The sequence below is a fragment of the Haemaphysalis longicornis genome, unplaced genomic scaffold (assembly GCF_048455015.1).
Source record: "Haemaphysalis longicornis isolate Haplotype H1 unplaced genomic scaffold, Haemaphysalis longicornis Haplotype H1 scaffold_11, whole genome shotgun sequence".
In the NCBI taxonomy this organism is placed as follows: Eukaryota; Metazoa; Arthropoda; class Arachnida; order Ixodida; family Ixodidae; genus Haemaphysalis; species Haemaphysalis longicornis.
Window position 1 is genome coordinate 17,788,927 of NW_027526214.1, and position 14,215 is coordinate 17,803,141.

At 47.8% G+C, this 14,215-nt stretch overlaps 1 long non-coding RNA gene across 3 annotated transcripts; it reads right to left on the bottom strand.

Moving 5' to 3' along the window:
- Positions 1-1,689: 1,689 nt before the first annotated feature.
- LOC144160933 (uncharacterized) lies at positions 1,690-11,616 on the bottom strand. 3 transcript variants are annotated; one of them, XR_013320447.1, is made up of 5 exons: positions 11,407-11,616; positions 9,702-9,769; positions 8,611-9,106; positions 6,863-7,156; positions 1,690-1,901 (listed from the first exon to the last, which is right to left on the bottom strand). It is a non-coding gene; the product is annotated as an uncharacterized LOC144160933 (long non-coding RNA). The 3 variants fall into 3 exon arrangements; XR_013320446.1 differs by having other exon boundaries at positions 6,863-7,159; XR_013320448.1 differs by lacking the exon at positions 9,702-9,769 and having other exon boundaries at positions 6,863-7,159.
- Positions 11,617-14,215: the final 2,599 nt, after the last annotated feature.

Genomic DNA, 14,215 nt, shown 5'->3' on the forward strand with positions numbered 1-14,215 from the left:
TGAACTTGTGTTTCCCTAGAAACTGACAGAATACATAGGCAGGAAGCAACGGTCATTAAAGTGATGTGAGCAGGCAAGTGTTGACGGATCAAATACTGCGGCGTGTGACCTACGGGCACTTATCTCTAGACGAGATTATTTTTAAAACTGTCTAATTGCATGCAGGACACTGTATATCAAAGATTAATATAGGCTAATGAGGTTAGTTCGAAAAACTTTCACCATCAAAGAAGACAACACATTTTCATTAGGAATTGAACGCGCGCTTCACTTGGTCCACGGATAATACAGATAACAGCCATCGCGCCGGAAAAGCAAAACTTAAATGAGCAAACCCAATGCATTGTTCTAGGCAATAAATATCACACTTCATTTGTTGTTGTTGTTGTTGAAAACGTTTATTAAGAAAAGAGGGGAAGGGAGTTGGGTTATAAAGTGGAGCACTGGGTGGCCATCCTATTCCGGTAGGCCGCGGGCTGTGGCTGCAGTCTTCGCCCGGAGAATCAGGGCTTCCTGTTCTTCGAGCTGGCTGCAGCGCAGCGCGCGCTCCCAATGCTCAGGAGAGGGGAAGAGGGGGGTAGGGACGGGGGGATTGGACGGACATGTCCAAACTAGGTGGCTGGTGGTGTTGGGAGAGTTGCAGTATGGGCAGTTGAATGGGTAGAGGGTGGGGGAGACATAGTGAAGGCGAGTGTGATTGTGGTACGTCTGTGTTTGTAGGCGCCGCCATATGCGGGCGTCGGCGGTTGTGAGGGATGGGTGTGGAGGGGGATAGAGTCGTCGGGAGTTCCGGTAGTGGGCTAAGATGTCGGAGTACGTTGGAGGCAGGGGGTGGAGGGTTAGGTCTTCGTGGGCCGGTACGTCGTTGGTCTCTCATGGGAATGCCTGGTAATGCCTGGTAAGCGAGTTCGCGGGCGGTGGCGTGTGCCACCTCCCCATGAAACGCAAAAAGGGCTATTGTAAATCTAAAAGACATCTACACAAGACGATTCGAACTGCTTAGAGACATCTTGGCGAAGAAGTTATTTATAAACGCCGTCCTGAAGAAGTCTTGTAGCTGTGCTAACGCGACGCTTATAGCCGTCTATCTGGGTGCTTGCAAGACATCTACAGGACTTCTTGTAGGATGTCTCAGCACCTTCTTGTTGACGTCTATACAACTTCTTTTCAAGGAGTTTTAAGACCTTTTCAAGAGGTTTCAGGAATTACGTTATCCACGTTTACTCAGGGGTTCCTTCATGGCACCCACTAAATTATTTCTCTGTACACACAGCCTAGCCTGAAATATCGCTACGAGGTGTCCCCACAACTGACGCACCCAGCAGCTGCCTTTGGAACACCGACTCGACTGCCCGCTGTTCTCCGAATAAATATCTTTGCTTAAACTGGCACGCAGTTTAAAAGATACTTAATCGGAGAAGGGCTCGTCATTGCTGAGTGTTCAGGAAGCAACCACTGGGTGTGTTAATTGTTGACAGCTGGCAGCAACATCCACAACCGGCCTGTGTGAACAGAGAAAGCATCAAGCGGGCAGCACAACTGAAGGTGATGTTAGCACAACATAAATAGGGGGTATTCGCATAAACTCTTAAGAATACAGTTGCTTATGCCAGCTAGGTCTCATTTCACATGTTTTGTGTCCTGTGTACAAAATGATAAAATCAACCTGTAATCTTTTGAAAACCAAGCTTTATTTGTAGTGAAACATTAGGTATATGCATTAAAGTAGAAGGAATTACAGGAGAAAGCTCTCACAAAAAAAGGTAACCGTCAACCCGCTATATACTTGTAAACAGGGATGATAGCTTCATGTGGCAGTCATCAGCAGTCTGGCTTGTTCCCATGAAGCTGAGTGTCCTTGCTTCTTGCCTCCAGCCGTGTTGCCCGTGCCAGCAGGATGCCTGGGTAGAACACAAGACACTGTGTCACTTACAATGTGTACCAGTAGTGAGCAGTGAAAGGTATCAGACAGACAGCTACTTATTAAATTTCGTTGATGCGAAAGCAAGCTAGACAAACGGTTCGTTGGGGAGAGGACTGTGTTGCAGTGACTTCTCTGGCTAACTGATGGGGAATTGAAAATTTTTCGTCGAAACGGAAATTTCGTTGAAGCGGAGTTCGTTGTAGTGGGGTTCGGCTGTATTATTGATGGGTATAGGTGCCAGAAAGCAAGTATAAGAATTAAGGCTGCAGTAATTTTTATCCTTTACCAAAATGAATGAATTTCCAGGAAGGCATAAAGGAATGTGCACCAGCAGCTGTAAATTGTCACACCTAGGGATGGACACCAGTATGTCCACTCGTGTGGGGAGTGGGGGAGGGCATGACAGGCAGATAGAGAGGAGACAAAGGCACGAGGGGGTATTATGTTTTCCGCGCCGACGCTACACAGGCGATGAGGTGCGCCATAGTGGAGGGCCCCAGATTAACATTTTGACCACCTACGGGATCTCGAGCACAAGGGCGTTTTTGCTTTCGACCTCCATCAGAAAAGCGGCCGCCACAATTGAGAAGCGAACCTGCGACCTCAGGCTCAGCTGAACGCCTTAGCCACTGACGGCAGGTTGTAGGGTATTAAAAGGACACCGAAGTGAATTTGTCAAGCTCCTGTCTTTTTTGTTTGAACTGCGTATAATGGCTCAAATAAACACACTTTTCATCGTTTATCCTGTCGATAAGGCGGTATTTATTTCATGAGGCCTGAAAGGGAAAAAACTGCCATGCGCGGCATTAGGCAGCCACAGCAACTAAAGCAGTGACGTTCATACAAGTTACTACGTAATTGGACAATGTCCAAGATTAGAATTCAAACCAGTTTGTTTCGGTTCTGTAAAATACCGTATTTACTAGCATAATTTGCACACCCTTAAGTTTTGCTAGGTTTACAGAAACGACAGTTTTGCCAGATTTACAGAAACAGCGCCAAAATTGTGAATTTAGTATAGAAAATACCGCCCAAAAACAAATAAACCACTTAGTGCTATGGGATTTGAGCTTGTGAATTGCATAACAATATACCTAGTGCTCCAGATCACTCCGCCATAAGCCAGTGTTGGCAAGGGCATAAGTATAATGTATATAATGTATACCCAGTTCACATTTTTATCTAGGTTCGGCATTCCAAGAAACCCAGACGACTATTTCTTGAATAGCGCTTCTGCAGTAAGCATCCCTCAAATTTTCACAAATACCTCACCTTTAGTGACTGCATTCCTTTCGCAGAAAAGCGTTCATAGATGTGTGATCGTGCTGGTGACTGCTGTGCTAGTTCACCCAGCACAAAAAAAGCACTTCATGCACCCTGATTTTTCCCTGTATGGTAAGTTTCAGTTGACCTTATTTTCTTAGTACCTATATTAAGTAGAATAGAATGCAAGCTTGGGCTAGTTGGTACATTCCGAAAAAGAAAACTGCGATTAAAACGAGGACACAAGAGAAGACGACTAGACACACAGGGCGCAGACTAGCAAGTGATTTTTTATTTGAGTGAAAAACACATCATGAAGGAAACTGCGATCTACACATGTGCGATAACCTAGGGCACAGGACTAAGATGAACAACCAAATCACACCCAAAAGTCCAGTCACGAAACGCAATCTCGGTGCTTAGTAGAGACACCGACGGTGAACTGACGCAATCTTCGCCTTTTTTTCAGAATCACGTACTGCAAAAATCTCCCTCCTGCGCGCACCCCTGTAATGCTTTGTAAATTCACGTGCTTCGAGGCGTGGCGCACAGCCTTTGCAGTTCTTTACAGTGGGTGGCCAGGTTGCTGCCAGTAAAAGTGCGGAGGCTGTCGGCGTGTACCCTCAGTCGATCATTAATGCATTGGCCCGTTTAGCCAATGTGCGATCATCCACTGGACAAGGGGGTTTTGTAGACGACGCATGTTTGACAGTTAAAAAAGCACTTCTCATGTCTTTTCCAGCACCACGCATGTCTATTTTCTTCGGTGTTTACACGTTTACACAACTTGTGTAGCTTGTTAGGTGCCGAAAAAACAACACTAACCCCCACCTTTTCCCTAGCTTTCTTGATCCTGTGCCCAACATTATGAACGTAAGGTAAAACGGCCATCTTGTCGCCCAAGCCCCGTTCACACGTCGTCTTCTTGGTGCGTGACTCGACAAGAAGCTTCTCGCCAACTGCCAAGATAAGGTCGCAAGGAAACCCTGCTTCCTTCAGTCGCTCCACCTGTGAACAGAAACTCGCCTCAGCTTGGTGTGTGCACGAGCGTTGCAGCGCATTCCCGAGAGCTGACGTGAAGTGAAGCAGTCCTTTTTGGATCGAGGGGAATAGATCCAACACACATGGTCACAGTTCACCTTGGGCTCCATATCCAAAAACTGCATCAATCCCCCGACCGGTGCTTCTATTGTTTACGAAAAGACATTGAGGGTGGAACGAAAGAGTTCAAAACACTTCTTCAACTTGATGTGTAGTGCCCTCTGAATTGAGCTGCTACAACACTAGGAAGTCGTAAACGAAGCGGAAAATCTTAATGACGTTAGTGCAGAGCAACGGAAGCAACTGACGAAGTTGTCGAAACGTGCGAGTACGAGGTCACTAAATATTGGGGCAAGACACGACCCTATACGTATGCTGTCCTTAGGAACATAGGAACGACTGCACACCCATTGAATTGGCTCAGCTGGTTGGGCCGCTGGCACCGTCGCAGAGTCACAACCGCCGGTTGTGCCAAATCCTTAGGGCCTCCGTATGAAAGATTCGGCACAACCGGCGGTTGTGACTCTGAGACGGTGCCAGCGGCCCAACCAGCTGAGCCAATTCAAGGGGTGTGTAGTCGTTCCTATGTTCCTAAGTGTTCCTAAGGACGGCGTATGTATAGGGTCGTGTCTTGCCCCAATATTCAGTCACCTCCTACTCGCACGTTTCGACAACTTCATCAGTTGCTTCCGTTGCTCCGCACTAACATCATTAAGATTTTCCGCTTCGTTGACGACTTCCTAGTGCTGTAGCAGCTCAATCCAGAGGGCACTACACATCAAGTTGAAGAAGTGTTTTGAACTCTTTCGCTCCACCCTCAATGTCTTTTCGTAAACAATAGAAGCACCGGTTGGGGGATTGATGCAGTTTTTGGATATGGAGCCCAAGGTGAACTGTGACCATGTGTGTTGGATATATTCCCCTCGATCCAAAAAGGACGGCTTCACTTCACGTCAGCTCTCGGGAATGTGCTGCAGCGCTCGTGCACACACCAAGCTGAGGCGAGTTTCTGTTCACAGGTGGAGCGACTGAAGGAAGCAGGGTTTCCTCGTGACCTTAAGTTGGCAAGAAGCTTCTTGTCGAGTCACGCCCCAAGAAGACGAGGTGCGAACGGGACAAGGGCGACAAGATGGCCATTTTATCTTACGTCCACAATGTTGGGTACAGGATCAAGAAAGCTAAGGAAAAGGTGGGGGTTCGTGTTGTTTTTTCGGCACCTAACAAGCTACACAAGTTGTGTAAGCGTGTAAACTCTGAAGAAAATAGACATGCGGGGTCCCGGAAAAGACACGAGAAGCGCTTTGTTAACTCTTCTTGAACCGCGCAGTTTTAAAACTTAGACAAGGGAAGAGCACACAAGGACGGGACTCGCGCTTTGCCCCATCCTTGTGTGCTCTTCCCTTGTCTAAGTTTTAGAACAGCGCGGTTCAAGAAGATGTATAACCAACTAGCCCCCGTTTTAGCCTTGCTTTTTTAACTGTCAAGCTGCGTCGTCTACGAAACACCCTTCTCTTGTGGGTGATCGTACATTGGCCAAATGGGCCGATGCATTAATGATTTACTGAGGGTACACGCCGACAGCCTCCGCACTTTTACCGGCTGGAACCTGGCCACCAACTGTACAGACTGCAAAGGCTGTGCGCCACGCCTCAAAGCATGCAAAGTGACAAAGCGTTACAGGGGTGCGTGCAGCAAGGAGATTTTTGAAGCGTACGCGATTCTGAAAATCAAGGCGAAGATTGCGTCAGTTCACCGTCAGTGTCCCTACTAAGCACCGAGATCGCGTATCGTAACGGGACTCTTGGGGGTGATTTTTAGTGTCCTTGGACTACCCCGGCCCTCACCTTGTTTGTTTATGTGCAAAGCGATTGCGCATACCTAGTGTAGGGTTCTTTGCCCCCCGTGTTGCACTCAGTCTTTTGGCTGTGGTTTTGGTTGTTTACCTTTGTTCTGTGCCCTAGGTTACCGCAGTTTCCTTCATGATGTGTTTTTCACTAAAATAAAAAATCACTTGCTAGTCTGCACCCTATGTGTCTATTTGTCTTCTCTTGTGTCCTTGTTTTATGTGCAGTTTTCTTTTTTGTACATTTATTAACTTGGATAAAGCTTCTCCCACCTTTAATTGGCCTTTGATTTTTTTCACTAGCGTACCAGTCAGCGGAGCGTCGCATGTGTGGAGTGAGTTAAAACAGAATACAGTCTACAAACTAACAAACTAAAGGCAGATATTTCCAGGCACAAACGGGTCATGGCTTAGTTTCAACTGAGCAAACAAATTAAGACGACCCGCTGGCGGCCAGACGACTATACGCTGCACCGACTGACTCTGTCGGAGGGTCGGCGAGCCGCACAGTAGTGCAGCCAAACCATCTTGTTTTGATGTCACACAAAATGTCAGGAAATCAGCAAGAAGGATGCGGAGGAAGGCCGCATTTTTGAATTGATTATTTCTACCGAATAAATTCACGTAAATGCCGCGAGTGGTGAAAATATGGCCTAGAGACTCCAGACTACAATTCGCACTAGTATTCCTGCAATATTTACAAATCACTTCAGTGACGCTTAAAAAGGGGTACTGTATTAAAAAAGACGCACACACACACATGCACAAGAGAAGATAACAAACGAACAAACCCTCAGTTCCTCAATGTTGTTCCAAATCAACCGGGCTGGGAGGCGAGGCGTGGGGATGACTCCTGAGGCATCCAGGTAGGAGCCCAGGACCTTGTGGACTTTGTCCCGCTCCCTGGCACAGCCCGGCAGCAACAGCAGCTGGTCCAGCAGCCGAAGATTCCGCCGTGCGGCCAGCAGCTTGCCTCCCTGTTGTTAAATCTGGCCACTCTCCATGGCCAGCAGGCAGGGCTGTCAGCCACCTCCAGGTGGTGTTTCTCTGCTTGGAACCCACATGGGGCACAGGACAGCTGAGAGCTGCTGGAAGGGGAGGAAAACAACTAAGAGGAGCCCCAAAAGCAGCACCCTGGGCACACAGAAATGTTTAAACAAGTAAAATGCCTTCTTTACAGACGAGTTTCTGCCGCACAGACGTCTTTTAGCAGTGACTATGAAATGCCTCAGGACAAGCACCAAAAGAGTTCATGCGATGTGTACATACACCACGAGCCAACAGATCATGAAGGAACTTGACTTTCATTTAAAAAACGACTATCGGGGTAGCATTCAATTCGGTAGGCTACAGAACTTTTCATGAAACCAGAATGAACGAAACACAGTCACTTAGTGGACAGTTTGATGTACACGACAACAACATTCTGAAGCTAAAACGACTACATGGCAATAAAACACAATATGACTAGATTCCCTGAAAACGCCTTTGAGCTTGTTTAAGTAAGCAGAAAATGTAAAGAAACAAAACAGACACTTGTGCTAAACCCACGTTTCTCTGGTTAAATATGCATGAAAGTAGAACTATCGTGACAGGTCCAAAGTCGTTTTTTGTGCTATTTTGTCCAGTGCTGCCACCATTCTAGCTTTACCCTCAGGTAAAAGAGACTGCCCACTTTCGACATACCTGAAGCTCTTGGACTTTATGTCGAGGCTAATTAGATGCTCCGCATTCGCCACCATGTTATTTTTGTGGTCTCCACTTCTTGCTGGAGCCTGTCTCGGGCATCATGACTAGGACCAGCCTTGGCTGGGTCAAGACACCACTGCTTAGCTGCCTGAGCTTTTCAGCCACAATGCGCTCTTGGCAGTCTGCTCGATGTTTGTACTGCTCTCAAAACCTCTGGTGTCACATTGATGTGACTTGCATCTAGGTGAAAGCGCTTGAAGAACGAAACAATGTGCCTGATGCCATTAACAGTTTGTATCGCACACTAAGCCCTTTCATTAAGGTGCCGGCAGTTCTTATTGAAGCCCATTTCCCCAACCGCTTTTCTATGTGGAATGCACAGCAATGCCTTCACTAGCCAAGCCAAGAGAGGGAATTTGGTTTTGTTGTTAGCCTCCTTCTTCTCAAAACTCTGCTGCCAATACTCGTTAATTCGTGTAGACGGACCTGATCAACATGTTCAAGCTGGACGAGCATGTATTCATCCATCAAAGTCAATTCATCGGTTAGATCACCTGCAGCACCCTAAAATGAGCTCTAGAGGACTTTTCTTTCCTCAGCTGGGCTTAAGAAGCGCAGGCTCTGCAAAATGAAAGGCAGTCGTTGAAAGGCAGTCGTGCAGAAGGCACTCAGCACATTTTATGTAAAAACTTCCTTCCACTTCATTTTACGTAAAAGATGCCTTCAATGCCTGTGGCATAAAGGACTCCTCCCACCAGAGCCAACACATTGCGGAAACCCGGCGAAACGAAGCTTCGACACAAGATTGGCGCAGATTGCTTGAAATGAAGAAGGATGTAGCAGGATTTACCTTTCGGCACGGTTCGGCGCAGATATCACATCACTGGTTCGTTGCCCTTGAGCTCCCTGTGTCTGGGTTCCCACTGCGGCCGCAGCCAGGCGCCCCGATACAGCACTCCATGCACCACGAGTGAGCACAAGTCGCCCTCCGGATGCGCAGCAGGGCCACCCGGGAGTAGCATTGCAGGGCACAGCGCTGGGGTCAGGTCCAGGCTGACACCCACCAGCTCGGCTGTGGCTGAGGATACAGCACACTACAGCAGCGCCTGCCGGGTGACCTCCCCTAGCATGGCGCCTGCTGAGGCCGAGCCCTGTCGCTGCCGCACAGAGCCGCCCGAATAGGCCAGGGTGTGGCCCTTCAGGTCATCTCGGACGATGGCCCAGGCCAGCTGAGCTGCCCACAGTGGGGCCGTCCGTTGTTTGCTGCGCTTGCCCAGGATTTCCAGTTGCACCTCGGCCACCAGAGCAGGAGACCAACCAGGGCCCTCCCATCCAGAGGCCACCACCTGGGACATTTTATGATTACTGGACCAGTAGGTGCAAATAGCAGTTCGGAAGGGGAAAACACGCATTTACCTTCGGAAATAGGATATAACGGTGTGATAAACATTGCTAAGCCACAAGTGACAAAGCTCTGAGGTTTGCAAGCCCGTCGAATTGCCCTGCAGCTGGCTAAACAGCAACCACTTGATCTCCCAGGTACGACGCTGAAATTGAAGCCTTTGTCATCTCCTGCCCTAACATTATTTTGACGCCACTTTAAGCCACTCTAGAGTACATATAACAACCCAGGACAACGCAATGAACGTAGTTATAAATATTCCTAGGTGAAACACAAGGGCAGCTCTATGCAAAGCGGTAACATGAAGGGCAGTGCGCACAAATTGCACAGCTTCTCTCTCATTTAGTGCGCACAAATTGCATACCACATCCTGCCAAAACCTGATGCACCCAGCATAACCGGTTAATTGCACTGTAAACACATCATGGGTCTGCAAGGAAATTCCAATTTCAACATCAGCTATACACAAAAAGTGGTTACCTTCTGTAAATGAGAAACGTCCTAATTGACCCTGTGCAAGCGCGGCTTGGCCTACTCACACATGGACAGGTTGGTCAGCGACACCTCCTTGGCAGCTTTGTTGACATCCAGGGCTTGAAAAGGCGCCCTGAACGCACAGACCATATGCCGGCAAAAATGCGAGATAATAAAGTGTACACAACTAAAGCACTGAGAATTAAAGCAGTTTGAAAATTAAGGTAAGCAAAACTTATCTCGAGGTAAACAAGGATGCAGAGGGGTTTTACTACTCTAACATGAAAATATCCTACTGCACAAGGGCAAAAAAGACGTCAAAAGCTCATTCACCGGCCTTTGCCTGTGAATGAGCTTATCTTATTCAAAAATCTCAACCTGCTACAGTGAAAGGCTTGGAATGAATAAAACTCTAGGGCAGTGCCTTGAACATGCACACAATATTTTGGGAAGGTCTGGTACTATACATAACTCAAATGTGAGTTAGCAGAAGAAAACTAAAATATGTCAGACACTAGCAATACCATTGCAAACTTTCTCCATAAACACACGTTTGCAGCTGGGCTCCATGCCATTCTCCTTTTATCATACTGTTTTATGTTACAGGAGACAACTAAAATGGAACAAGCAGTAAGGCAAATGTGCAGTCTACTAGCTTCATTTTTAGCTCAGACAGAAATTTACTAAATATGCCCATCATGAATATCTCAAGACAACTGATCACATCAACAATAAATGCAGCATGGAGATATGGTAACGGTCAGTGGCAATGCAAATTGTCTTAAATTGGCCCCACTCCAGCTTTATTTTTGGTCCAGATTACAAAATCGCACGACATGCATTTCATACGGGTTTTTGGAAACATGGTGTATTAACTCCAACAATTTGTGTTCAGAACAACGACAATTCCTCCGTCATTTCCATTGTTTTCTTTGGAGTTATGAGTAGGATTATTGTATTGTTGAGTTTTAGTTTGCGGACGCACCATAATGCGCAACAACTGTCTAGTATTTGTAATGTCCATACGCTAAACTGTGCTCTTAAACGAACTGACCTATGTAGGTTTTATCACATCAAAGGGACCTTACAAACGATTTCTGATTCAGTCTCTGTAGTCACATGCGTTATCTACTGGCTATTTTCCGGAATCTGTGAGAAACATTGCGTACATGCGGACTTACTACAAACTTCTTGCTTTTTTTTTTGTTAGTGTCATCTTGGTAGCAGTGACAACAGACAATGAGTGGAGCCTGGAAGAAACTACAACTCTGTCTGGTCAACGTGTTCTCAGACGCTTTCTTTTACTATTATTTCTTCTCGGCCAGTGCGTCATATATACTCTGAGAATGTGAGCGAAAAACAAGAAAAACGGGGTTACAGCATGAAAGGCGCCAACTATAAAAAAAAGTACAGTTGCTCCCTCCCATTTTGCCTTAATAGGGTATTTACATTGCACTCCATCGTTGTGCTGTGACATCACCGAAATTTATGAAAGTTTTGTGCATCACTAGTCCATAAAGGCTCAGCGCGAGCTCGGCTGATAGCCTGTGCATTCGTTGTACTGCTTGTACCATTTCAACAGTTTTCTTTAACGAGAAAGGTAATGCCAAAAGTTTGCAAGCCCAAGCGTGTACTTCTTCACAAATTGTGTTGCTGGGCACCGGCGTGTGCTGCGCACAGAATTCGCCTAACTACGGTACTTTGCAGTGATAGCTCATTAACGACGACCGCAAGAAACTCTTCTACTACTTATCACGCTAGTAGACTCACCTTTGTTCGTGCCGAGTCGTTTCCGGACGCTTGGGGAACCGTGGCAGTCTTCACGCATACAAAGGCTTGAGCAAGGTATTTTGGAGATGCATTTAAAACACCATTTACCTATTTACTCTCTCAAAAGCATTTTTTTTGCGCAAACAACCTTACAAACGCAAGAGCAACTCTTAGAAACGACAAACGCGACCAACGGTTGTTGCGTTTGAATTGAAGCGACAGAGGAACCCCTGGTGGTGCTGAAAACTACTACCACAAATGCATAAACTAAAAAGTAAAATATTTTCACTTAATAAAAAGCAAAAAACGTTTTATAAGTCAAGTTTTTTTTAAATGCAACAAATTACTCCTTTATTGCAATGTTTAACGGCTTTTTATTTATTTTTTTTTTGAGTGAGCACTCACCGCGCGCTTTTTGAAGTTTGCAGCGGTTCGGTTCTACAATTTTGGATTGAATCAATTGGAGTTGCGCCTGTCAAACTGCTTCTTTAAGTCTTCGGTACTTTGCCCATGCGTTATCGGGCACTCTGCCTATCTTCGGCACCGTGTGGAGCAAGGAAGCAACGAGTTATTTTCCAGAAAGGTGGAATAGGGTCGTCTGCTTCGCTGAACGCTAGCGAGCCTTTTTGGTAGAAAATAACTTTCGCTATCCAAAATGTTCCCAGTTGTTCATTTTTTTAGCTCTGGAAGATGCTGCTTGTTGTGTGCATTGTGAACGCCAGCCTAGGCCATAATCACTAGCTAATCACTAGCGCCACCTTTAGTGCTATTACGCCGACGCAGCGCAGCTCCAGCCCAAGCGAGGTCTGGGACGCGCTCGTTAGTGCGCGTGGATCAACCAGGTTCAACTCCACTGTTGCACAAAACATTGCAGTCCGATTCGCCTCGCCATGCCTCTTCAATGCTCCAGCCTTCACGCCAGCCCTCACATCTTGCGGAGTCGATGCCCTAGCCTATGTGCAACCACGCAGCCACGCAAGTACGCCAACGCTGTAACTAAGCCGGCCTTCGCCGTTGGACCAGTGCGCCATTTTGTCTTCCTCGCCCAAGCGTTTTGCACCGTTCACTCGCTTGCCTCCTTGTGCGCGTCTGCGCTTGCTTGCTGGCGGACGTTCCAGCAAGATTGTGTTTTGTGTGTGACCGCCTGCGTGTATCCGGCTCGGCGGCATATCATGCCGGGCATTGTGTGGGAGCGGCTCGTCTCAGTGACAATGTCGCGCCTATTCATCGACCTCATACGGAAAGAATTGGCACGGCGACAGCTGGACACTGCCGGTTTCAAAGAAGAGATAATTCGGCGACTGGAAGCCGACATTCGGCAGCAGCATGAAGCTAGCCCCCCGGTTGAACCGAAGGCTTCTGCCTCGTCCGCCGCGGTGCCTTTGACGCTAGACCCAGCCACGGTACTTAACCTTGCCAGACACAGTGCCAAAGACTGCCTGCAACATGATCCGTTGCCTTTGCCAGAGCAGCCGCCATGGCAAGTGTTAGTAGCCCAAACATTGCCCTCACGAAGTGCCCCTGTCGCATGACACCGTCGCATCCGACGCGGTGTTCGCGCGCCATCATCCCAATATTCCATCGTCCCGCTTCGCAGCCAGCCCACTCCCAGACAGCACACAGTTATAAAAGGTACATTGGCCGAACACAGAGCTGTTTTTGCTTGCCACAGCGATGATCTTGACCATATCATTGATATGAAGCTCCGTGTTTACCTGCTAGCGTGTTGCCCTACAGTCGGCGCTCATACCGGTACGATGGAGAAGGCAAGCAGTTCCTGAAAACTCAGGGGCCCTAATGAACCATGGCTTTAAAGGGGAATGTAATGAGCTACAATCAAAGCCATCATCCGTGCCTTGCTCATCGCAGCCAAGCAGCCGCTAACTCTACAGCTTCTGTGCGAATTCAAAACGAGTAAAGTCCAGGAGCTTCCATTCAAACAGTACTGCGTCTGTGGCCCCTCTGCTTCCTTCTGAGCCTCCCGGATGCCGTATGCTCGACACGGGTGGGTGGCGAAACCAAGTTCTGTCAGGCCAGTTCTCACAAAGGAAGTCAAGCACATACAGAATTCCTTCAACAGCCAGAAAGAGGTCATACCGTCGGTGAACCACCTGCCAACTACTTTCAGCCCAGCCAACAGCAAGCCCAGCATGCCGAAAACTTTGTCCATGGACAGAAAAAGGGAAGAACGCTCGTGAGCCAGCCACCTACAGGTTCCAAGCCCGTCAACAGCGCCAACCAGGCGCGAGCTGTGCAGCAGCCAACGCCCAACTCGAGCCATCTGTGGTACCATAAGAGGTTAAGGACAACTTGTGCCGCACCTGGCTGACCACTTCGCGAGTGTCATCGATGCACTTCAGCTGGACAAAAGCCCATGCCTGAAAGTTTTTGCAGCAGCACCGACCATTCAGCATTTGGCTACAAGACGAGCAAGGACTTCCTGCGTAGCAATTGTGGCACACTGTGTGCCACATGCAGCTTCATGAGACTGTTTGAGAGGGTGTCGGCAACCTCCTGTCCAAGGACAACTGGCACGCCTTTCACGAACCTCGAAGCCAAGGCTAAGGCCCTTACCATGCTTCAGTGTGCATGAAACTGCCAGTGCAAAGAAGCAGGACAGTGTAGACTCACCTCTGCAGTCAGTGCAGCCACAGCTTAAACGGTACAATGCGCTTATTGGCTGTCTAGCCACCTAGATGACTTGGTGCACGAGTGAAGCGTGCGGCAGTGTTTCCCCCGCGTGTATGAGTGTTGTGCCTGTTGTGGACAATGTGCGGATATTACTGTCCACGAGACGTGGTCAACCAAA